Below are 26,798 nucleotides of genomic sequence, written 5' to 3'. Positions count from 1 at the left end.
AGGCACCTGACGCTCCATAGAACTTTACAACCTCCCAATAGCACTTTCACCCACATTATATTTGTCCCATTTTACAGATGAGAAGGCTGATCCCTGAGGGTTTTTCTGGATCTGTCCAGAAAGAAAAAAAAAAAATCACAGGTAACAAATGGCTGAGATCTCAAAGCCAAAGCTCTGACCCTTCTCTATGCCACACTCACCCTTGACCAGGGGTCCAGTCCCAGCAGTGAAGCCAGGAAGGCCTCAGAAAGTTCAGGAAGGAGCAGATCCGAAGGTGGCAAACAAACAGGGACAAGAACTGTAAGGCCTGCCATGCTCCAGAGCAAGGCCCAGAGCTGGGGAAGCAGACCAGATGGGAAGAACAAGCTCCTTTTAGCTAGAAGCGGCTGAACTAACTGGAGAGCTCTTGGCTGCAGAGGCCCTGATCCTTACCTCTTTGTCTGGGTCTCCCTCCCTGGAGACATCATGGAAACAGTGCTTTGGAAGCCTGCCTCTGTCACAGAGTTCTTGTGTGACTGTGAAGTCATCACTGCATCTCTTTGACTTTGAGGTACCTCCTTGATACAACTAACATAATAATAATTACCTTTCAGAGTTGTTATGGCTTTTAAATAAATTAATTAAAATGACGTACTTGGCTAAGAGCTGGCCCCTTGGATCTAATCAGGTCCCTTGTGTAGAAGTGGAGCTAGCTTTCTCCCCCCTGGTGGGAGCCTGCTGACATCACTGCAGCCTTAGCAGCTGTGCATAGTAGGCCCTCCATACATTTTTCTGAATGGATGAATTAATGAATGGATGTCCAGGACCAACTCATACTCTCCCCATGGCACGCCAGCTACTTCCCTGGGGTCCTTATTTCTATTAATGGTATAATTTTTCTTTCCTCATCATCCAGGGCAGAGATTTCAGAGTTAACCTCTATAATATCTTCTACCATATCAGTACCAAGATCATTCTTCTTTTGTGTGACCATTGGTGTCCTTTTGACTAAAAATTCTAGTTTGTATGCTTATGCATTCTGCCCAAAACTATCAAAATAACCTAACTGCTCTTCCTGCCATCTCTATACTGGGCAAGCTGCATCCAGCTTAATCTTCATAAATCTTACCTTGACTTTATTCCACATCATGATGGTGCCCCACCTCCCCCACCCTCAACTCCCATTATGTTCTTCCAGACTTACTCTGCTTCAACCAAACTGAACATTCTGGCTTCCCAAACACAGTGTGGGTTAACCACATCCTTGCCTAGCAAGAAACTTTTACATGTTAAGACTCAGTAGAGGTTTGTTGAATTTAATCAAACCAAATTGAATTGCCTGAATCCTTATGCTCAAAATTGAATATGAATCAGAAGCCTCAGTGGGGCAGTGTTGACTTGCTCAGACCTTACTCCTTACTCATTCCTTCTGCCATCAGCCCTATCTTCTATAGGACCCCCCCCCACCCCCCGCCCCTTTGCTCAGGAGATAAAATACATAGACTGCTTCAGAGTAGAAAGTATTTTCTTTTTTTTTTTCAAAAATATGGAACGCTTCATGAATTTGCATGTCATCTTTGTGCAGAGGCCATGCTAATCTCTGTATCGTTCCAATTTTAGTATATGTGCTGCTGAAGGGAGCACGAGAGTAGAAGGTATTATCAGGGAAGAAGATATGAGTCTGCAGGGAGCAGTAGCTTATAGTTGTACAGGTCACACAAATCTCATATATTAAAGTGGTATTTTTATTAAAACTGCAAAAATTCACCATCCATACCATCTCAAATCTACGTTTGGAGTCTTTAACCCCCAAATGAACTAAAGACTCATCCTATCAAATTTGTGGGAACTCTCATTTTGTAGACCTGAGCTGGGTGTAATTTTATCCTCAGGCATTGAAGAACAGAGTCAAATGATTGATTTTTCTCTTTTGCTGGAAGAGTTTTTTGTTGTTGTTGCTGTCGTTTTTTATCTTAGACATTTTGGTTTTGGTCACTAGGTGGCTCTGAATTTCCATTGGAAGATAAAAATCTAGAAAACATTGACAAAAATATGCCCTTCTCACCAAACACTTTAAAAATATTTCTTCCAACAATTTTGACTTGAGAATAAAGGTTAAAAAAAACAAACATAAGCTCCAAACACAGCAATATATTTGTCCATCTACCTTATCTAGCTTTTGAAATACATCATTTATAACTTTATATGAAAAGCTATTATATCAGTTATAGGGGCAATTTAAAAATGATTCATAAACTATTATTTAAATAATGTTACTTTGAAGCTGTATTATATTATGTATCCCCTGTGGTCAAACAATTGAGCCCTATCATATTTACAAGGAGACTTCAAATTATTGTCATATAATTTTAATTGCTTTAAAATCTTTCCTAATCATACATTAACAACCCCTGAAAGATCTGGAACAAATTCCAAAATCATTTTTAAGGTTGTTAACTTTAAACAAAAAGAAACTATTAGAACAAAGATCTTTAAGGCACTCTGGAAATCACCATATTAGTGTTGTTGGGAAAAGTGATTTATTGCCCTAAATTCTCTTCATCCATTGAAAAATGCTGCATTTGAGTTCTATAAGGATTTAATGTGTTTCCACATCTTTAATGGCAATACTCTCATTATCTCATCATAATGTGTACTAAGGGGCACCTGGGTGGCTCAGTCGGTTGAGCATCTAACTCCTGGTTTCAGCTCAGGTCATGATCTCAGGGTCATGACCTCAGGGTCCTGAGATTGAGCCTCAGTATGCATTGGGCTTGCCCTCAACATGGAGTCTGCAAAAGACTCTTTTCTGCCCTCCCTCCCCCTCTGCTTTCTCTGCTCATGCTTCTGTCCTTTCTCTCTCAAATAATTTTTTTAAATGTGTGTTAATACAGAAAGAAGTCATCCAAAGTCATCGCCAGATAACCTATTAATAACAAAACTGGGAGTGGCAGGTGGAGAAATGTGAGGAGAGAGTGCCTATAACTGGAAATAATCTAGATGTCTGCTTGGCTTGAGCTTTCTGGAGGAGGCCCATCTTTAAAATCCATGTTTAGTACCTAGGTGTTCTACATCAATCTGCAGATTCCACGAATGTTAGTTCCATCTCTTAACAAATTTAGAAAGAGTTTGTGTGATGCTTGTGGTCATTTTACTCCCATCCCCTGGCCCGCCCATGCCAAAACTCCAAGTTTCCTCATTTTTTTTTTTATGTGTTCAAAATACAGGCTATATGGAGTGACTTTGCCTCCTTTAACCCTGACTCTTGTATGTAGGTGTAGGTGTAGGTATACAGCAGCTTAAAGACAATACAGTATCAGATTGAGCACCATGAGCTCCACTGCTGACATGTGGGAAGCCCACATGGATACACTGGCCTCCCAGCAGTTTGGCAATCTTGTTCCAGGCAAACCACATAAAGCACTTTCTGTTACAATATTAACAGAGCAGCAAACACTGGGCATTCACTTTCTGATTTGCAATTTTTTTTTAATTGATAAAATAGCCTATGTGACATACCTAGTCACCTCTATCTGGTCCACCACGAGCCTCTTCCTTCTCCACCTGAATAACTACTACTCAAGCCTACTTGAGGGCTTGCTTATCTCAAGGGATTTGAAGATTGAATTCTTCTTCTGCCAGGGTACTATTATGGTATAAGGATAAGCACCCAGGCCACCTGGGTTTGAAGCCCAGTTAAGTCACTCATTGGTTATGAGTTCTTGAGCAAGTTACTTAATTTCAGTTTCTTTATCAAACAGGATAATAATATGAATACAGGCCTCATAGAGCTATGCGAAGTTTTTAAAAAAATGTATTTTATTTATTTATTTATTTGAGAGAGAGAGAGAGAGAGAGAGAGCACAAACAGGGAGAGGTGCAGAGGGAGAGGGAGAAACAGACTCCCCCTCTCCACTGAGCAGGAAGCCCCATGTGGGGCTCCGTCCTGGGACTCCAGGATCAGATCTGAGCCAAAGGCAGATTCTTAACCACTGAGCCACCCAGGTGTGCAAGCTGAGTGAGGTTTAAACAAGTTACCTGAGGAGGACTTAGTACAGTGCCTGTTGTACTGTAAGCCATGTAGGTGTTGGTAAATTATGTAGGAAGCTCAGGAAGCTAAGTGAGCTATGACATAAATGTTAGCCATTCTTCTGGAAGTGCTCACCCAAATTCCAAATTAAACGTGGCTCCTCTCTACTCTCTCCCAGAGAAAACCCAATCATAACACTTAGCACAGGAACCAGAAATCCACAGTTGATTTGCCCAGTTCCTCCAATGGACTGTCATGGGGCAAAAACGATAAACAGGTGAAGTTTCATATTTCCCATCCCCAATATTGAAGTGTGATCTCTTCAGCTTCTCCACCTCCTTTACTTTCTCTAAGGAGTGAATGATTGAAAACCTCATTGGTAGCTACTGGAGAAGAGCAGTTGGGGTGAAGTGTGTGTTGCATGGGATATGCTGGGGGTCCTAGAATGGATGAAGAGAGCACTGAATGGGAAGATAGGACAGGGCCAGGGAAGCAGATAGCATGGGAAAGAGGAAGATTTCTTCTGTGGTTACATAGTGAGTGGTGTCCATGAGTCAAGGAACAGGAGAAGAAAGGACACATCAGTGAGTTGCAACAGGCTGTGTACTTGGAGTACGTTACATAGTTCGAGAGATATACCAAGGAAGGGAGTTCTTGTTTGGACTAGGCTTCACCAGAAGGACCTGTGGATATCAATTTCATAAAGTTTATAAGATTACATGTTAGGCAAGTGTAGGGTCAGTTCCTCACTCATTAATATCATTTATTCACTGGTCGACTGGGCAAATATTTATGAACAATTTCTCTGTGTCAGGCACTGATCATATGATAACCAACAAGAAAGATTATGCCACTGCTTTCATGGAGTTACATTTTAGTGCACAGAGACAGAGAGCAAGTAAATCAATCAAAAAGATAATTTCTAATAATGGCAAAACACCCAGTAATATGTAGCATAGTGTGATGGGAAATATCAGGATGAGGCAAAAGGGAGGTTTAAATGGGGAAGTCTGGCAGGTGATAAGATGACATATGAGTGCCATTCTTGAATGATGAGAAATGGCTAGGTCCTTCAAATTGTGAGGTCAGATTATTCCAGAAAAAAGAACCAGGAAGTGCAAAAGAACCAATTAACCCTGCGGATTATAGAAACAGAGGAATGGCTGGAGTGGTGGCAGCCAAGACAGCAAATGGCAGATGTCAGCGGCAGGAAGGTCTACAGGATGCAGAGCTTTGTGGGTCACAGATATGAGCTTGGATTTTATTCAGAGAGCGACTGGAAGCTACTATAGATTTAAAGTTGCAGGTCAATTTAAAATCTATGCTTATATTTGAGTTTTATACAAATGACTCCAGTCATTATGTAGAGATGGGGCGGCAGACTGGTAGGAGCAGGGACACCAGTCAGGTTACTGCATTGGCCAGGGTGAGAGGTGGTGGCTGGGCCCAGGCCTTTTGGTGTTGGACAAGCCATGGCTTGGCTTCCATGAGATATTCTATTCTTAAGTGAAATATAAGTTGATAACAGAGATTTTTGTTTCATTCACCATTCTGCTGCCAGTATCTAGAATAGAACCTGCATATAGAAGACACTTACTAAATGCCATTGAAGGAATTTATCTACGGCAAAAAGAATGGTGCAGCACAGAGCTAGGGAAAAAGTCAAAAGTTCTGTTTAGGATTGTTAAATATGAGATGCCTACTGGACATTTCAATGGAGATGTCAAGTAGGCAAAGTAGAGATACAGGTTTTGAGCTCAGGGGCAGATGAACATTTGGGTATCCTTGACATATGATTGCCTAGAGTGGAGACTGATTTTGTCTCCTACTCCCTGCTGCTTCTACGGACCTCTCTTCCTTCTCTTCTCCTATTATGCAGAACTTTAAAGATTCATCAGCTTTCTCTGTGTGACTTACACAGTCCTTCATGAGTCTTCAAGTGAATACAGCCTACCCAGCACAACTCTAGCAGTGATACAAAAACCCAGCCAAGGGAAGTGAATTTGGGCTCCTGTATTCACTCAGACCACTGTTCCACTCCTTGTCAGGGCCTTCACTACTCCCTTCTTCCCTGACTTCCCAGAGCTCTCGGTTCCTCACTTAGGCTCCTGAAAGAGCAAAAACAGCTGGAGGTAATGATAAATTGGACCTTGCATTAGTTCTTGTGTGATTTAAGGACTACTGTCCAGCTACACGCATCACAGTACAGGTCAGAGGAGGTCTTGCCCCCATCCAGCTCTACCAGCCATGCCATGCCGGTCAACCCAACATTGCTGCCTGCAGAGCAGGATCACACAGGCATGGTTCTCTTCCTGGGATTGGTGTTCATACTCTAGAGTTGAACTAGCATCTTGGTGTGAATGACTCCTAAATCTCTACCTCCAGCCCACACTTCTCATTTCTTCTCAGGCCTTCTACCTTCCTTGGGCTTGCAAAGGAAATTGAAGTTAAAGTCATCTTAGAAAACACTCACTTCAGGGACACCTGAGTGGCTCTGTGGTTTAGTGCCTGCCTTTGGCCTGGGGCGTGATCCTGGGGTCCCGGGACTGAATCCCACATCGGGCTCCCTACAGGGAGCCTGCTTCTCCCTCTGCCTGTGTCTCTGCCTCTCTCTCTCTCTCTCTTTCTCTCTCTCTTTCTCTGTGTGTATGTGTGTGTGTATCTCTCATGAATAAATAAATGAAATCTTAAAAAAAAAAAAAGAAAAGACTCACTTCAGAAAAATAAAATGTGTAACTCAACTTGCCCTACTCTGACCACTTCCTCTAAATCTTATCATCTATGTTTGGATCTCCCTACGATTTAATCATAGACCACTGGACATTTGTGTGGTGTAACACTCTGCATGGATTTTATGCTTTAAAAAAAGAACTTGTAAATCTTTATTTTGCATAATTCCTACTACCAAAAACATTTCACTTTGGCAACCATTTTAAATACAAAAATAATACATGCTTGCTTTCACAAGTCAAATCTTCCAAAGCTGTTTAATATGAATTATTTATCTCAGCATTCAGTAAAGACGGTTTGAAGTCCTACTATATTTGAGCACTCTTCTAGGAGTGAGAGCTACAGAAGTGGACAAAGCCCCTACTCAAGGTAAAGCTCATGCTGGCCAGAAGACAGACACAGACCATAGTAAGGTCACACGGGGGCAAGTGTGATGAAGAAAATGAAGGTGGGATCGGGGTGAGGGGTTATTAGCAGGGTGGCAGCATGGGAGTGGTTATTTTAAACAGAGCGGTCAAGGATGGGGTTAGGTAATACTTTTTTTTTTTTAAGATTTTATTTATTCATGAGAGACACAGTGAGAATGAGAGAGAGAGAGGCAGAGACACAGGCAGAGGGAAAGCAGGCTCCACGCAGGGCGCCCGACGCGGGACCTGATCCCAGATCTCATAACTTGGGCCAAAGGTGGCGCTAAACCACTGAGCCACCCGGGCTGCCTGGGCTGCCTGGGTTAGGCAATACTAAGCAGAGTCCTGAATGGCTGTAAAATATATACATCAAAACAGTTTGTGGCAAATCGCATTATTTTTAAAGCCTGTTAAATGTCCATTCAGCAAATTGACTTTCAGAAAATTCAGTGAGAGCCAGAAAACAGGAAAACCAAACCTAAATGTCATCCTGGCTGGAAGAGACCCAAGAATCTGCTAATACATTCTGTTTTTATTTCCAATCATTTCCGGAGGGGAGAAGCCACCAGACTCCTTGCACTGCCCGCAAAGGCCACAGACCACTCAGGTGTGCTTTGCAGACTATGCTGAGCGAGGAAGGAAAAGCCGCTCCAGCTTACTTGATTAAACAGCAGTGCAAACACTCACTTTGTGATAAGGACAATACAAACAGCATGCAACTCAGTGGGCTCATTAAGATGCTTCCAGTATCCTGACTCCAAAAACAAAGCAACATTGCAGCAAATCAGCCACACAAGGAGTCAGAGAACAGAGCACTTGGTGCAACATGCATTGCCTTTTAACCCGTGAATCCATGATCCTCACTCCTGGCTTTAGACCAGGCGGTCCACTGGGAAAGGCCTTCCCCCTGCTCCCCCGCTGCTGAAGAACAAGACATTCTTGTCTGTCATTTGTTGTTTTCACTCGATTCTGGTGCCAAAAGTGAATGCTCTTTCCTGTGTGGACATCGGTGCTCATTACAGACAGAAGTTAGAGTTGCCATGGCTGCTTAGCTCCTGGTATGAAGGTACCCTCTGAGGAATAGATTCTTCAGTTCAATGCTCACGATCATCTTGTCAAAAATACTGATTTTGCTTTAAAAAAATTAAACAATCTGAACAAATCTGAAAGCATAGCGAGATAGGGGTAGAGCTTACTCAACCTCTAGTTAGTTCAGATGTAGCCTTGAGACCCTGGGAACTAACTGTTTCCAAGTTCTAGCAAATTCTTAAAGGCAAACCAAAGACAGCCCCTGCGACTGTGCAAACGTCTTCTCCCCTGGGGAAGGCTAAATGCCACTTTTGATGATGTAAGTTATTGACAGGTAGCCACGCAAGGATTCCAAAATCTAGGTGGCTCTCACCAAAGGTGGGAAGTGGGGGCAAGTCACATTTTGCTCTTTTCCACTAACTGGAAAAGTTCATCTTTGCTCCAAAACTTTCCCTTCTGGGAAAAGGAACAATTTATGTTAAGAAACAAAAATCAAATCAAGTCAGCAATACAATTTCTTAAATCAGAATGTATTACCTGATATCCTATCACCTTCACCTACTTTCTATTATTTTAAGCACATACTTATTTCTCATCAATTTTCCTTTCTTTTTAAAGGTGTGTTTTATTTTATTTTAATTAATTAATGTATTTTAAGTAATCTCTGTATTCTGTACTTTGAGCCCATGTAGGGCTCAAACTCACAACCCTGAGATCGAGAGTCATGTGCTCTACGGACTGAGCCAGCCAGGTGCCCCCAGGCTAATTTGACTTTCACACAGTGGTCTTCTGTTGTCACTGTAAAAATTCACCCAGCTCAAAAAATTCTGAATTAATATAGGTACCAATTGAGAAAGAATGAAATAGACAGCTCACCGTACCCACAAACTGTACCCACTGAAGAAAGAGAAATCTTTCTGAACCCTGGGAGGTTACCAGAATGAAAAACTGGAAGCAAAACTGATCTATGTTGAACAATCTATTCTTTATCCATGTCGTCTGGCTTCCTAATTGTCCCACATTCACCCAGTGGGTCACACCACACACAAACGAATATACCTTATATAAACATGTGCAATAATAACTCAGAACCTCTTGTTCCCTGCTATCATGTTACAACTGGTGGGTAAAGGGAATTTAACAGGGAAACTTACTTAGGAGACCCTGTGTGTTAATTAATTTTGTTAAAAAATAACCCTAGGGAAAGAAAGTGGGAAGCAACTGATGGGAGAAAGCAAGTACAGAAACGGGAATTATGAAGAGAAGGGGTGAATGTAAACCAGACAAAATGACTGGTTAGAAGACAGCAGATCTATTTTAAGTCTGCAGGGCTAGGAAGGGACAAATATTCTAAACTTAATTAGATTGTCTCAAATAATAACTAGGTTATCTACTTGAAAAAAAACTCGGGCAGAAAAGAGAGAAAGGAATAGGCTTACTTCTCTAAATCAGAGAGAAATTAAGAAAAAAAATTTTAGGTTAAAAATGGAGGGCCCAGGAAGTTGCCTGGGTGGCTCAGTGGTTGAGCATCTGCCTTCGGCTCAGGTCGTGATCCCAGGGTCCTGGATCAAGTCCCACATCAGGCTCCCTACAGGGAGCCTGCTTCTCCCTCTGCCTATGTCTCTGCCTCTCTGTGTCTGTCATGAATAAATAAATAAAATCTTAAAAAAAAAAAAAAAGAAATGGGGAGAACTAGGTTCTCCTGATTTATTAAAAAAAAAAAAAAATGGAGGTACCAAGGGCACCTGGGTGGCTCAGTCATTTAAATGTCTGCCTTTGGCTCAGGTCATGATCCCAGGGTCCTGGGATCAAGCCCCTCATTAGGCTCCCTGCTCAGCTGGGAGTCTGCTTCTTGCTCTCCATCTGACCCTCTCCTCCCCCATGCTCTCTCTCTCTCTCAAATTAATACAATATTTTTAAAACTAAAAATTAAAAATAAATTAATTAATCAAAATGGAGGGGCCAGATGGGATCTAGTGCTTGTGGGGAATGAAGAGATTGCAGATTTTAGAGACAGAACACCAGTTCAAGTTTGTCATCAGCTGTGAGTGACATTTTTTGTCCTTGAGCCTCAATGTCTTCATCTGTAAAATGAGCATGTTAATTTCTCCTCTACAGAGAGGTTATAAGAAACAGAAAGAATTTATGTCAAGTTTTTGGTACTCTGTGATCACTCAGTGAATTATAAAACAATACTTCAGTCCAAAGAGGAAGAAATACTCTTTCTGTCACTTGCCAAATAAAGATGAGTAGGATCAGACAGAAAATCATGTTTACATGGGGGAAAGATGGCCTTGTTCACTAAGCACCATGTGAAAGACCAGAGGACTAAGAAGAGAGGTCTCAGGACATGCGAGCTATAGATGAAAGCATGCAGCTAGAATGCACCTCTTCGCAGTGACAAAGAGGAGCATCATTATCCCCAGGCCATCTTCTACTTTGCCATTTTAAAAAGCATTTTCTTCCTCTCCCCATATTTCGGGTTTGCAAGGATGACATTATCTCTACATTCTTCCTTGAACTCCTGAAGCTTCCTTAGGTGTAAACCTGGTTTTGTATCATCCCATTGCAGGCGAATCCTCCTAGGATTCTTTTATCTTCTGGAAAATGCAGAGGGACTGCTCGCCTGGTCTTCAGGTCAGTGACACAAGTCCATTTCTGAAATAAGCTCTCACTCCTGGCTCCGCCCAGCACCAGGTCCTACCACATCTGCTGTGACTGTCATCTTTCTACCAATCCGATTACCTCCCTTCCTAAGGCGCATTCCTAGCCCTACCTGCTCTTACTTCCTCTTGAAAAATTCAAATCAGCTTTCCGGGTACCAGGTTTTCAAAGAGACAAGAACTTCACTTTTAAACACTGTTTCTTCACAACTATGAAAAACAGCCTCCAGTGTCCCAGGGCAATCAACTCATGAGAAAAAAATTAATAACACAGTAAACAGAAATGAAACATTGATTCGGTAGAATATATAGGGCTGTTTTATGAGGAGTACAATGACGTAAATAACCAGAATGGATTCATAAACAACTCCTTTCGTGACTTTCAGAAGCTTAGTCCTGATTAATGGCCAAAACTACTAGGATCTCTGTTATTCAAGTCATTGTTTTCTCTGACTTCTTCAAAGTGATGGACTGAAGACTCCCCCAGTAATCAACAAATGATTATGACTGAATACAATTCCCTTTTGTAATCAAATACAACTTATAGTTATTGGCATATAAAATTATAACATTAGCATATAGGAGTTTAAAAGAAATGTTAAGGAGTTCCAGAAAGTGATACTGATTTTAACAAGAGAATCAAATTTTTATTTTTCTGCTACTGCTTACAAATATCTATAATTTCCATATGGTTCACTCTTTTTTTTTTCTTACTCTTGTTAATCAATGATTAACAGCATTCTAAAGATGGAAAGACTTTAATGGCACCTGGATTATCTCTCAAGCTAACACTGGAATATATCACACATCATATCTGTGATAGTAATCTATCCTTTCTTTGAATGTCCCCAATAATTAGACACCTCACTTTCTTATAAGGGAACCAGAATAATTAATTCATTGTAATTGTTAGATAGTTCTAGTAGTATAAAAGGACTTCCAAAAATGGAGTGATTCTGGGACTTTCTACACTGTTGGCTTCAGTTCTGTTTCCTGGAGTAACTTCCTGTCTCTATAAAGTTTTTTGTATGATTAAGAATCATCAAACTTTCCCTTGAATTCCCTTTCTTATTGTCAGCATTCACCGAAAAGGAGCCTGGATCTTTCTTCCACTCAGCTGAGATTCTCGGCACTTGTAGACTATTCCTCTTAGGCCTGGGTTCCCCATCTGGGGCTGCACTGCCATCCAGCCAGCTTTCTGCAGGGCTCTTCTCTTTCTTCTCTGCCCCATGGCCCCTGGGATTGCAAACTGCTGAGCCATGAGAGTGTGAGGAGAAGAGAAGCAGGAAGCAGGCAGAGGACAAACAAGGAAATGCAATGACCCCAGACATCTGGGACTGCCAGGGACAAAGGATCAGGGAAAGATTTCAGGGACCTTTAGGCAAGTGGCAAAGGGTCTCTCTGGAGATAGGCGTGGGAATAAAAAATGTTCAAGTTTCTTAGGTGAGTCAAGGCTGAGGACCAGTGCTGTAGGCCATTGGTCTACAGTGCTTTTAAACAGAGGACCGAGCTGATCCAACCTCTTTTAGAGATAGTTAGCATTCCCTTAGGGCAGAAACGCAGCCTTTTACCCCACAGAAAGACACAGGAAAACAAATTCAACAAATTAACTCTTGTTAAGGATCATTGTCTCTTAAAGTCTAAAAAGACCAATTGTCTCTGGTTTGATAGGAGACAGTCTGGAAGGCATTGAATGTCTACTGATGTAGAAAAAGAAGTCTCCAAATTGGAGCACAACTGGAACAATGAGACGGTGAGAGGTGGGGGAGATCAACTTGGAGCAAGCTCAATATAGCAAAGTGGTTTGATGAGGACTTCTGGATTGCACAGGGCTGGGTTCTGAGGCTTAACCCAAATGTCTACCACCTGGGTGAACCTGGATGATTAGATGATGGTTTTCACCTCTGAGCCTCAGGTTCCTCATCCATAAAGTGGAGTAATAGTATGAACTACTTTGCAGAGCCTGGGTGGCCCAGTCAGCTAAGCGTCTGACTCTTGATTTTGGTTTAGGTCATGATCTCAGGGTCATGAGATTGAGTCTTATGTCAGGCTCCAAGTTGGGCATGGAACAGGCTTAAGATTCTCTCTCCCCCTCTCCCTCTGTTTCTGCCCATTCTCCCCCTCCAAAAATTAAAAAAAAAAAATAGACCTACTTTTCTGGGTTATTAAAAGAATAAATTATTTATTCTATGTGCTTAGAACAATGTCTGGCTTAACATATGTGGCGGAGAATTGAGAGATGGCATGAAGTCAAATTTAAGGAACATCAGATGTTATTTTGATTATTAGGTTTCACTGCTTGGACATGACCTGATTTGTCCTTACTGGAGCCTCAACAAATTGAGCTGTTAACAAAGGAATTTCTGGTTCTGGGCTAAGGCTGAGTATCACGGCTCTAAAGTTCCTTTCCTGTTGACTTCTTGAGCTTTCCAGCTGTGTCACCAGTTACCATAAATAAAGTTTTAATATTTCTTCAGTGGTTCATTCTCACTTTTGAAGACACTATTTTATATGATTACACTTTTTAAAAACCTGAGAAGAACAGATGTCAATAAAATATAAAATCAATGTAGACTCACATTTTCTGGAGGGACAATTCTCATGTTCACAGGAAACACTTTAGAATATGCACAAGAGAATAAATGGCAGAGTGAAAAGCCTAGAAAAATATTTTTCAGATATCATCATAATGTTATTTTTGTCGCTTGGTAAAGGACTGAAAAACAGCAGTTACTTCTGCATAATCCAACCTGCAGGATTAAGATTCTTTGGGGGAAAGACGGAGATCTTTAAATGTATAGTTTTCTTCCAAAATCCAGGTTCTATTTTGCAAGATAGCAAAGCCTTTCTTCAAGACAAATCGTCTATCAAACATCTTTGTATGGAATGGACTTTTGGGGAAATTTCCAGTTGTTCATCTTTAGTTATCACAGCTCTCAAAAATGCTTCACTTTAACGGGAAGTTTTAGGATCTCATGTATATTCTTATGGAAGGAAAGAGTTGTGGTCTGGACTCTGTAAGGTCTTTATTCATGATAAACTATAAGGTAAAGAAATCTCCATGACAGGAATCTGCAACATTGTCCCTAGTGCTCATAAATACTCCACTGTATTGTCTGAAATGACTTATCTCAGTCCTGACTGTGGGCTCAGATTTACTGTACAGTTCATCAACTTCTCAGCATGATGGATAATGAATGTTTCATTTACATCGCTAATTGCCAAGCCATGGTTCCCGCAACCTTTAACCCGTATGCTTTATCCCATTATCACCATATGTCAATATAATTGCATTTAACATTCCAAATGATAAACTTTCTTCTCTACAGAGAAATATTTTTCACAAAGAAATCATATGAGGGCCACTGATAAAACGCAGGTCTATTACAGGAAATGACAAAAACTAATCCATAAGAATAGGTAGATTCTGGTAACTACTCAACTTCATTTTTGGACAAGGAGCCTTGATTTCATTGTTAGGAAAAGTAATGGTATTTTCTCAACGAATTATCTTTGTTAGCCTCTAATTCAATAAATGCATAAAAAGACATGCCAAAAGTGGCACAATTAAACTTTCAGGCCTATGTAGTATCCAAGAAAAGAAAGGAAGAAAGAAGAAAGAAGGAAAGAAAGAAAGAAAGAAAGAAAGAAAGAAAGAAAGAAAGAAAGAAAGAAAGAAAGAAAGAAAAGAAAAAAATAGAAAGCTTTAAAAACCTAGTTAGTGATAACTACATGATCCAATTATATTTTCTATCTTTTCCTGATTATTAGCCAGTAAATAAATCATAAAATAGGCCCCACCACCATGAATTTGGAATCATACAAATTTGTAGAAAGGAGTGAAGTCTATCAAAAAACAAAACTCCTAAACTGGAAGAAAAGTTGCCAGACCATTTCTTGGGGCCATCTGTGTCTAAGATTTATTTAAAACCAAGGCATGAGGTGAAGCTAAAAAAAAAGCTGGGTTTTTTTTCTTTTTTAGGCCTGAGCAGTTGTTGGCACAGAGTTAGCACAGAGAGAGCTACAGTGGAGTCAGCTTACAGGGGCATCAGGAGTCATCTATGAAGGGATCTGTCAGCCACTCAGACTACACTGCAAAGCTGGGGTGTGCTTGCCACCCTGACCTCCATGTTTGTATCTCAGTAAATGGTCTTTACCTCCACCAAATCTTTATACTGCATACCTGAGACTCACCCACGACATATCTTTTCTCACTCGTCACCATGGCCAGTCCATCAACAAACCCTATTCATCATAACTCAGAAGTATGTCTTCAATTTGTTTCCTACTGCTCCGCTGCCCCCTGTCACTTCTCCCCTGGCCTAGGAGCTCTTACTTTCTTCCCATTGATTCTTTGCAATGTCCCCTCCTTTATAGTCGTCCAATGGCTTGTACTGTAATTCGAATAAAATCCAAACTGTTTTCTCTAGCCTGAGAGGTGCTGTGTGATCTGACCCTGGCCACCTCTCCAGCCATCCCACGTCACTCTCCTCCCCACACTCACTGTGATCCATTCGATCCTAATGGGTGTTCTGCTACTTTCCTGAAGGTGTCAATCTATTTCCTACTCCAGAGCCTTCTACTGCTATTCCTTTTGCTTACACACCTAACCCTAGTCTTCTACTATAGTGTACTCTTGATTTATAAGCTTAAAAATTACATTTCCAAGGAAGCTTTGCACAACCTCCCCATCTAATGTAAATTAGGTTATGTTATTTAGGTTATGTTATTATTGCATTTTCTGAGAGCAGCACCTTATATTTTTCTCCATAGCATTTACATTAGTTTGCAATACACATTTATTTGTGTGATTCCTTAATGTCTAGCTCGCCCACTAGACTGAATGCTCCACAGGATAAGAACTGTGTGTATTTGCTTTCCCTCTATCCCTACTACTTAGCATACAGTACAGATGAAGGTGCCAGTTAAAATATCTCAATGTTCCATCTTTTACCTTGCTGGACTCTATAATTCCCTGTAACTGAGGTAAACAGCAAAGAAAATGGAGATTCTGGGGTCAGGGTATAGGTAGGCAAGATAATCAGAAAAGATTTCCAGTTCCTCAGAGGAGAAGAACTTCTAGAAAGGGATAGAATGAGTGAAACTATGTCCTTTATTGGGGGAAACATTTGGTGTTTTTTATCATTTTAGAGAAGCAGTAAAGTACTTAAGAGCATGAATTCTTGGGTACCTGGGGGCTCAGTTAGTTAAACATCTGCCTTCAGCTCAGGTCATGATCCTGGGGTTCTGGGATTGAAGCCTGCTAGGCAGGGAGCCTACTTCTCCCTCTCCCTCTGCCTGCCACTCTGCCTGCTTGTGTGTTTCTCTCTCTCTGTCAAACAAATAAATGAAATCTTAAAAAAAAAAAGTATGAATTCTGGGGCCAGATTCTGCTTCTTCATATTTATATGGTTTGAGGAAAGTTCTTATTCTCTCTGTTCTTCATCTTCTTTATTTGAAAAATGGAAATAGCAATAGTACTTCTTCCCAGAGTTGTTACCAGGATTAAATGAGTTAATTGTTCTAAGACGCATCTAAAAGTACCTGTTCATGTGCTAAGTTCTCTAGACGTATGTTATGTAAAAATAAAACATTGGTGTTACAAGCAGTATAACTTGGTTTGGAGATATTTTCTTGGGTTCTTCTGATTTTCATCCTAATTAATTATAACACATATTTAGTGTATCAATAAGCACTGAGACCAATATGCAAAGAGCTAATCTACTCTGAGTCCTAGCAGCAATGTGTCTCTTTTTTTTTTTTATTTTTTTTTTTATTGGTGTTCAATTTACTAACATACAGAATAACACCCAGTGCCCGTCACCCATTCACTCCCACCCCCCGCCCTCCTCCCCTTCTACCACCCCTAGTTCGTTTCCCAGAGTTAGCAGTCTTTACGTTCTGTCTCCCTTTCTGATATTTCCCACACATTTCTTCTCCCTTCCCTTATTTTCCCTTTCACTATTATTTATATTCCCCAAATGAATGAGAACATATAATGTTTGTCCTTCTCCGACTGACTTACTTCACTCAGCATAATACCCTCCAGTTCCATCCACGTTGAAGCAAATGGTGGGTATTTGTCATTTCTAATAGCTGAGTAATATTCCATTGTATACATAAACCACATCTTCTTTATCCATTCATCTTTCGTTGGACACCGAGGCTCCTTCCACAGTTTGGCTATAGTGGCCATTGCTGCTAGAAACATCGGGGTGCAGGTGTCCCGGCGTTTCATTGCATTTGTATCTTTGGGGTAAATCCCCAACAGAAAAGGGAACCCTCTTACACTGTTGGTGGGAATGTGAACTGGTGCAGCCACTCTGGAAAACTGTGTGGAGGTTCCTCAAACAGTTAAAAATATACCTGCCCTACGACCCAGCAATTGCAATGTGTCTCTAGATTAAATATCCATTCCTATAAACTCCTACCATCAGCTACACATTGCATCCACTATTTTTCTGAGTAGTCAATGCACCAAAGCCTACTGGACATCTTGATGGCTGAGAGGAGTTACATGGTAGAATGAGGACCAGATCCGAAACTAGAAGTCTTGGCTTTTAACTGTAACCCTGCTATTACACAGCTGTGTGACCTCAGCTAAGACCCCTCTTGGTCCCACAAATTACCTATCTTATATTTCATTGGTATATTTTAAAATGCCGAAAGCAGTGCACGTAGGTATTTTACTGATTCAACAGAAAGGCACAGAGCCAGAAACAAAGTAGGCACTTACTGAACATCAGCTATACCTGGTTACGCATTCCTTAACCAGCAGTCCTGTGACCTGTGAGGTCTGTTCAGGGAGGTCAACAAAATGATGTGTTGAGGGCCTGGTATGTGGCAGGCACTTCAGGAATAGCTTTACAAAGCTTACCTCATTTGTTGCTGCCTGCAGTCCAGTGACATAAGTACTATCATTCTATGCACTCAGAGAAGAAATAGAGCAACGATTTGTGAGACCCAGAAGCCTGCAACATCACGGGAAGTTCCTGACTTAAGTTCAGGGTATGCTGACATCTGTCATTTGTCACCTCAAATGCTGGCACATGTTTCCAGGAGTGAAATAAGAAGGGCCAGTGACTATCAACTGAGGCCACACGTCTGGTGTATCTGAGATGACTGGTGTCACTGGAAACAGCAAGATGAAAATATAACATCTGAATGATGTGTTTTTGCACACTTTTTAGCCCCTTTAAGTACCCCATATGCAAACACAAAAGATAACTACTTTATAAAGTGACACTGAGTCCCTGCTTCCTCCTCAGAAATTCTTATAGAATTTTTTTTTTAATTTTTTATTTATGATAGTCACATAGAGAGAGAGAGGCAGAGACACAGGCATAGAGAGAAGCAGGCTCCATGCACAGGGAGTCCAACATGGGATTCGATCCCCGGTCTCCAGGATCGCGCCCTGGGCCAAAGGCAGACGCTAAACCGCTGTGCCACCCAGGGGTCCCTCTCCTCAGAAATTCTTAATGGCCTTGACTTCCTTTGCTCATTTCTATGCCTCCTAACCTCCCAGAATTCACTGCCCATTCTCTGGGATCCCATGATCTGTCTGGCCCCCTTGGATTTATCCTCATGGAGTCTGGATTCCTTATCCTGGCCTGTATTTGTCTTTTACTTTCCCATCTCAAGGAGAGGTACGCTACTGCCATCTTGGGTCATCAACAAGCTGTGTCCGATGCCTACCGTCTGCTCATGGGGAAGGACATTAGAACATAAATTGATGTATTCCGTATAAGGTAAGCAGGAAAATTGATCCTGTGGTGGGTGTTTATTTGACAATGATTCAGGGTTTGAAATGTAGTCACTAAGCCAGCATTACCAAGGAGAAAGAGAAATAGGCAAGAAAATCTTGATGGTTTCACAGGACATATATAACAAATCAAATTGAACCCTGTGTTGACCATGAGGTGGGCAAGCAGGGGAGGTATGAGAACCATGGTTACAAGGTCAGGATCCTGGCCCTGCCACCTGAACTCTGTATCTGTGACCAAGCCTTTCATTTGCTCTAGCCTCCACTTTCTAACCTGTGAAACAAAGACATCGTAACATTTGGTCTCTCACGCTGCTCTGAGGCCAGCATTCTCCCTGTATGTAGCCATATTCATTTTGAATATTTAGCTCCTACCTCCCCACTGTGGCCTTTCTACATTGATAGAATAACATTTTCCATTTGATTCAAGAACTGAATATGGGGGCACCTGGGTGCTCCAATGGGTTAAGCCTTGGGCTCAGGTCATTATCTCAGGGTCCTGGGATTCAGTCCCACATCCAGGTCTCTCTGCTCAGTGGGGGAGTCTGCTTCTCCCTCTCCCCATGCTCCTCTACCCTGCTCATGTGCATGCTCTCTCTCTAATAAATAAATGGAATCTTAGAAAAAAGTCCAAATATATTCATCCTATTGCCCAATGCTTGACTTACTTTTTCCTGAAGTACTGGCCCAAGGCATCAATAAACCTCTAAAACGAGTCTCAGGACCTTCCCAGGGCTATATTTGATAGCACATGGCATGATGTTTAAGGAGAAAATGATCTAATCGCTATCATCCTAAGTGTCTTCATACACACTGAAATTCATTTTTTACTTTTATGCCCATTTTCAATACTTGAAAATGTCATTCCACTTAATATCCACCCAATCGATTTTTTTTAACCTGGAAAAACTCAATGTTACATGCAGTTATGGGAATTTAATTACGTATTCTCTCTTCCACATCCATATGCAAATGGTTTTAGTTTTAAATAATCACTGTTGGAACCAGAAAACTCCTGAGGGACACCATTGACATTTTACAGTCTGAAGATGACTGAGTCCTTTATCCCTCTCCTCTGTTTCCTTCCAGTGTAAAGTTGAAATGCTTAGCCTTGCACTAAGGCTCTCTAGGACCTCACCTCTCTGCAGCCTTTTGTCTTATTTGTCATCACCATCAGCACCCTCTCAACGAGCTAACGCAGAATCTCTCTAATTCCTAATTCCCCAGACATGTCAATCATACATTATACCCTCTGCCCAAGAGGCTCTTCTTCATCTCCTAAATCTTGAATGGTATAAAGTTTTTAATAAATAGAATATCTTACCTCATGCCAAATAGGGACACTATGGGATTCTCTATGACACAAAATAGCACACACTGAAATACAACTTGATTACCAAAGGTTTAGATAAATTTATGGGCTGCAAGAGCCACAGGAGAAATGCTTTCAAGGCTTGGGGTGTGGGGTAAAGACAGAAAACACACCTTCTATTATCCTATATAATGCACTTCATTTCTCTTTCCATCCATACTTCTCCAAGGGTAAGCCAGAGAAGGGGAAAGAAAGATAAAGGAAAAACAGAGAGAAACAGAATAGACGGCTGGTTGTAGAAAATACTTTGACAATTCAGCATGGCAACTACAGCATTCTGCTGTGATTCCCATAGCCACTGAGTGACTTGAACACTTGTTTTCACAACATCAAACACACTTTTTACAGAATCAATGCAGCACCAATCCCTTAAGGTAACCTCCATCCATTCCATTCTAACAGTGTTCCTCAGAATTTGAGCAAATCCCACTGGTCACTTATCTCAACTCTGAGATGTCTTTATCCCCTTCATTAATTGGGAGAAACAGGGCACTCTTGTGAGCCACTTTTGAGGTACACTCTGGCAATAAAGCATTTACAAAGAGCTACTCAGGACTCGCCGCTAAGAGCTGTGCTTGTGGCTGTGTGCATGCCAGAGTGTGCCTCTCTCTCTCTTTGACCTATTATTGCAGATTTAAAAACAAGCATGTTTTCAAATGGCACTACGAGCTGCCAATGATGTATCACCATCATATCTCATTATTCTCCACTAAATGTGATAATAATGTGATCTGTTAACATAAAAAAAGTTTGACTTCACAAAAGCAGCTGGAAATGGACAACCACAATATGCATAAATCTAACTCCTACCATCGGCTACACACTGCTTGACACATATTGTTAGAAGCACCTCGCATTTGCGAGTTCTCTCTTAAGCAAAATACTTGCATTAGGTCTCAGCTGGGGTTGTGCACCAGGCAGTTGGGGAAATATTCAATTCTCAGTGGAAGCCAGAATTTGAATTCTCTCATCTTTTAGGAATCATTTACCAGGTTTGGAGAGTATCCAGGCTGCTCAGGTGCTCCGACCGATTTCTCTCAAGTTCCATCCCTCTTTGTTCATTGATGGTCTGATGAATGAGGTTATCTTTAAACTGATGTTTATAGGGAAGGAAAAAAAGAACCTGAACTGATGCCAACAGCAGAAATTCAAAGAAATATTAGATTTAAGTTCAGCTTGGTCAAAAGAAATAAGGATACAAAGAACTTTGAGAAATCACTGTCTCTGTCTCCATGAGGCACAGTCAACAGCAGGGCTCATTTCAGGAATCTCCATCCATCAGAATTACACTGATGAGCCCAGAGTCATGAGATTAATTTTCCTAATCCTGGCACTAGCTTCTGGCCATCTTAGACTTCTTTCTTGACACACATTAGCTTCTAGCCTTTGCTTCCCTGTCTTTATGTTTATGCCCAATACAGGACTTTCAATCCTCTCTTCTCTCTGTTGCTTTGACCTTCTCCACAAGAACAACACTGACCTTCAAGTCTGTTTCCATCCCCACTATTAACGTGTGTGCCCACACTTGTATTTACTATCTTCAATGGACACTGCCTATTGTGGCTCTATCACCTTCGATTAATCTTAGGTATTTAAAATTCAAAACATTCCAAATCAAAGTCATTATCTTCTCTTTCTTTTTCCTCCTAGACTTGCTCCTCTGCCTTTATTACTGACTGCACTTTACAGCATGATCCTCAATGGAGTCATGCAAATTAGAAACGCAGGGGCTCCTTGCGGTACATGGGTGCAAGGCCTGAGGGGAGACAGTCACCAAAGCCACGGAAGGATGACTGATTACTCCCCTGGATGGAGGTTTTGCTCCTGAGCCTTCAGAGTCCTCTGGGCAAGACCATAGATGCTCCCTGTCCTCCGGGATACTCTGTATCTCCTTTCTCTACCAAGGAGTCACTGAATGTGCTACATCTGAGAATTCCAGTTAGGAATTCACACTTTTTATTTGTCCTATCAATTTTTTAAACTCAATGAAAACTTCTTTCTCCAAAATTCTACTTCCAAATTACTCATTGTTACATTGTTTTGACATACTATATCACTTTCTTTGTTCCACCTACTCTTAATGTCACGTCACCAAAGTGTTTTTTTATTCTTGTTATTATTAGATTGTGTTGTTTTATTACTTATCTACTATTATCTTATTGTCTTTAGTACCAATTTATTCAATGTGGTATACAATTAATCTTATTGATGACTTTAAAAAATTTGGTCACTTGCCATGTTTACTATCTTTTCAGTATATATTTCACTTTTTCTTCTTGCTAATTTCTGTTCTTAAAGATTTAATAACTTATTTTACAGAGAGAGACACAGCATGAATGAGAGGGGCAAATGGAGAGGGAGAGAGAATCTCAATCAGACTAAGCACAGAGCCGGAGGCAGGGCTTGATCCAACTACCCTGGGATCACTACCAGAGCCAAAACCAAGAGTCAGAAGCTTAACCAATTGTACCACCCAGACGTCCCTGTTCATTTCTTTTTTGAGGCAGAAAATTCCACACAGCTCACACTCTCATCCCTTTTTCTCTTTAACCACAGGCTTTGCTTTGGTCCAGAGCTTCTGCAGCTGCAGAGTGGCCCCCTGATGGCACCATCTAGCACACCGTCCCCACAGACTCCCCCTCAGCACTCCAGGCTTCCCCAGCTCAGGAGAAAGCCAGGTCTAGTCATGTGGTGCCCAAGACCCTTCACAGCCCATTCTCCTGATCTACTCACCTCGGACTACAACCTTCTACTCTTCCTGTCCTCAGCAACACTGGCTTCTTGTCATCTGTAGTCACCATGCTTTCTCTTTCACACATGGCCTCACAACATTTTCCATCTAGGATGTCTGCTGCCCCTTTTTCCACTTGGCTCTTCTTCTTCTTCATCTTTCAATACTCTTCTCCAGAGTCACTGGCTTCTGAAGCCATCACCAGCAGCTGAAGTTCTTTGTGCCCTTACCCGATTTGATAATATTTGTGTGATAGATTGGGATATCCTCCAAACTACAGCACCCCTTTCTCTGAAAGATTTTTATCTCCTAAAGGCATGCATTTCCTAAGTTCCACTGAAGACACAAGAGTCAAAATGGCATGAAGTAACTGATGTTAACTCACTAACCAGATCCACTCCAGTAAAGAGACGTATCTCTAACCAGGGGTAGAGTTAGCATAGGCAAAGACATTCTTTTTAAAATATTAATAATATCTTGTAAACCTGGTTAAAAATTATTATGTTGGACCTGAACTCACAAACCACTCATTTCCCTTTTGTAAAGCTTCCTGAGGCAAAGTGCTCACATACTTGATTATAGGGCTTCACTTCCTCGGTGGCAAAGCTCCTCTTCTTACTAGTTACAGCCTTTGGGTAAAACTCAGTCTTTGACATGAGTATGTAACATGGGGATGTTGATGACAGTGTAGTGCCTTCAACCAATGCACAGCAAGTACTTAGAGCAATGCTAGACACAATTTAAGCACTCATGACATCTTAGTCATTATGACTATTCCAATTTGATGATGATAACGACCTGAGTGGGGCAATGGGAGATTACAGGGATCACAAACCTGATAGGAAGAAGAGAGCAAAGATCAGATTTGCAGATGCACAGGAACTAGTAAATTCCTGGCACACAGCTGTCGCTCAAACAGGTTTCATTCATCTTAGTGAACCAAGACCCAAATCAAAGGCTCTGTTTTGCCATTTTAACTCTCCAAAAAGGAAAAAAAAATATGTGTATATAAGCTTCATGTTGGAGATATGACAGGTGTCCTGACTGTGCCTCACTGGGAAGAGCAAGTATGAAATCCCAAGAGTCAATCTATCCCTAAGGAAGGCGTCTACTGGAAGCCTGAGGCTTTTTCATAATTGTCTTTAGGCTACATCCCCATATTTTCAGATGGACAACTGATATTTTTATACTTCTGTGAAAATATTTTGAATGCACAGCTTTAAGAGAATCCCCTTCCAAGTACATTTCCACCTTATGGTAATATAAGCATCAGGAAACTTTACCTTCAAATCATCCCTTTCAAAAAAAACAAAAAACAAAAAAAACAAATCATCCCTTTCACTTTGGTGGTTGCTATAGACTGAATGTCTGTGTGTCCACCTCCATCCCATCCCAGCTTATGTGCTGAAACCTAATCCCCACCGTGATGGTGTGAGGAGCTGGGGCCTTTGGGAAGTGATTAGGTCATGAGGGTGGAGCCCCATGAATGGCCCTGTGCCCTGGGAGCTCCTCTCCCTTGCTACTTCTGCCATGTGGAGACATAACAAGAACTAAAAAGCAGACCCTTGGGGTGACTGGCTGGCTCAGTCAGTATAGCATGTAATTCTTGATCTTGGGGTGATGAGTTTGAGCCCCACATTGGGAGTAGAGATTACTTTAAATTAAAAAAAAAAAAAAAGGAAAAAATAAAAGCAGGCCTCCACCAGACACCAAATCTGCCAGCACTTTGAACTTGGACTTCCTACCCATTAAAACTATGAGAAATAAATTTCTGTTGTTGCTAAGCCAGCCAGTCTATGGTATTCTGTTATAGGAGACTGAATTAACTAACTAAAGATGGTGGTGTTTTGCCTTTTACAAAAGCCTTCACAACCATCGTCCCATCAGACCTCACAACTCTTTGACGTAGCCATAGCAATCACTATAATTCCCATGTTATAGAAGAACAAATGTGACTCAAAGAAGTTTGGACTTGCTGAAGTTCACAGTACTAGTGAGTAGTGAAGCCAAGACTCAACTCTGAGACATCAGGCTTCTCATCCAGTGGGCTTCCCACAGTATCAGGGAATCACACTCTCTCCAAATTGAAGTTTTTATTCTAGCAGGCTCCCATGCGGAGGTATCCCTTTCCAAATGGGCCTTAGTGAATCAGCGGCAACATTCACAACAAAAAAAGAGTAATAGAATATGCAGCTTCCCTCAGAAGGCCCTCCACTTGGAGTCTACCTGAGAGTAAAATAGAAAGCTCTTTGGTTGGACACCACCAAGCATCTCCACAAGGTTTTCTCACATGCTCATGGCTGTGAGACCTTAGTCCTGGCCAGTGAGGAGGCTTTCCTGCTTTACCATTGAATAACATTCTGTTGTCTGGGCCTCTGCTCTTCCCTGTCCACTCACATCTCTGTGGTGTCTACTGCCACACCAGGTATGGAGAAGCTGGGCAAAGGCCTCGCTGGGAGGAACTCAACTTTGTAGTTCTAAGGATGAGGTAATGAAGCCCACAGATATATGTGCAACCCCACGTTTACAAGGGTTATTATTTATGTGGCAACCATGAACGATGGTCAAAAAGCAAAGCCAACATACATGGGATTATTTCTTAGTTAAGAGAAAATGGATTAATTGAAAGATTAATTAGTGATTATTCAACTCTAAAACACTACAGAGTTTCTAGCTGTAATGACCCCTAGTTGGCAATGGGGAATCTTCCAACACAGTAAAACATCAGAACATCTCATTAGTCAACTCTGATGTCTGGATTCTCACATCTAAAAAGCAGGCCATGATAAAACTCCGGGATTCTCTCCATCTCTTTAGATGCGATTTGAATGTTGTTGATATTCTTTTTGTACCCATCAGCAGCAGCCCACTTCCCACCCCTATTGCCAGAGAGTCTGCATTTAGTTAAATTTGAATCAGTGCAGGCAAAGCAAAGAAAAAAGTCCACAGTCGATCTTATAAAAATAAAGGAGAGAGAGGCTGTGTTTTCCCATCTTCACTGAATGTGGATGTGTGTTTGCCATAAATTAGCCCGCTGCGCGAATAATGCTGAGCTTCCCATATGGCAAATATCAGATTGAGACACACGAGGAGAAATGATTTTTTTTATTCTTGAATTAATTCTGTTCAGTGTATTTGGAGTGTCATCATATCCAGCAAGCTTTCAGGAAACAACACAGTTAGAAATCCAATGAGGCTTCCAAGTACAATGAAAGACGGTTAATGACCAAACTTTTTGAAGTCAAGAACAGCACATTTCATTGTCATTTGGAGCTCAAGTTTAAAAAATGATTTTTTCACTTTTCTATTATTAGTATTATTATTGCAAAGTATAATATAGGGCAGAGGTGTGAAGGAGATTGTCAAAATGCATTGGTAAAAATATTTAGAGAACCACAAATTTATCTTAGATCAAGATATTCTTGTTTCTGATGCAAAATACCCATTATTTGTTCATTTACTTTTTAATTTTTATTTTTGCTTTAGTTGTCTTTCTAAATGAACAACTCAGTAGAGACGACAAAAGTGCTGTGGCCGTTTCACATCCACAAGGAGACTGTTCCCTGCTTCTGTGGACAGGTTGTGTCCAGAAAGTCTGGAGAGCAAAACCACAGAATTACAATGCTGGACATATGTCTCCTCTCTCTTTCAGTTTTCTGCTTTCCACAAGCTTTGTTTAGATCGTGGCTTGGATGTTAACCTCAGCATAAGAAGTCAGCCAACCTTCACAAGCTTCTGTATCTTTAGCTGCAAAATGGGAATGAGAAAAACCGATCTACAGCCCAACGTCCTTGTGAGGATTCAACAGGGTCACATGTGCAAGCTCCGTCATGGTGCTGGCCAGAAGCAAGTGCTGGGTTGAAATTTTTTCTCTCTTTACATCTACCCCTTTCCTCATTCTCTCCTTCAATTAATAGATATTTATAATGGATCTTTGGAGTCAGATTGTCCTCGACAGTCATTGTGTCATCCCTTCATTTTGTGGATTCTAAAATGTATTAGCCCAAGTTGGCCAGTTTGCCTGACCTGATAGAGAAGGAAACCCATCTCTCCTTGCTGGTCTCCAAATACATTTTCATCTACGCCATTATAGCT

At 41.2% G+C, this 26,798-nt stretch overlaps 1 protein-coding gene, 1 long non-coding RNA gene and 1 other non-coding gene across 8 annotated transcripts in view; 1 reads left to right on the top strand and 2 right to left on the bottom strand.

Moving 5' to 3' along the window:
* The window catches only part of PRUNE2 (prune homolog 2 with BCH domain), a 257,322-nt gene that overhangs the window by 127,309 nt on the left and 103,215 nt on the right, over positions 1-26,798 (bottom strand). The window lies entirely within an intron of this gene.
* LOC144318912 (uncharacterized) lies at positions 466-26,798 on the top strand. 2 transcript variants are annotated; one of them, XR_013384871.1, is made up of 5 exons: positions 6,995-7,108; positions 10,748-10,812; positions 18,480-18,586; positions 22,529-22,650; positions 26,190-26,798. It is a non-coding gene; the product is annotated as an uncharacterized LOC144318912 (long non-coding RNA). The 2 variants fall into 2 exon arrangements; XR_013384875.1 differs by lacking the exons at positions 6,995-7,108; positions 10,748-10,812 and adding an exon at positions 466-550 and having other exon boundaries at positions 26,190-26,796.
* Positions 1,520-1,623, bottom strand: LOC144289055 (U6 spliceosomal RNA). Its single transcript, XR_013357121.1, has one exon. It is a non-coding gene; the product is annotated as a U6 spliceosomal RNA (small nuclear RNA).

This window comes from Canis aureus, chromosome 1 (assembly GCF_053574225.1).
Source record: "Canis aureus isolate CA01 chromosome 1, VMU_Caureus_v.1.0, whole genome shotgun sequence".
Lineage (NCBI taxonomy): Eukaryota > Metazoa > Chordata > Mammalia > Carnivora > Canidae > Canis > Canis aureus.
This window is presented reverse-complemented; position numbering and strand designations above follow the sequence as displayed.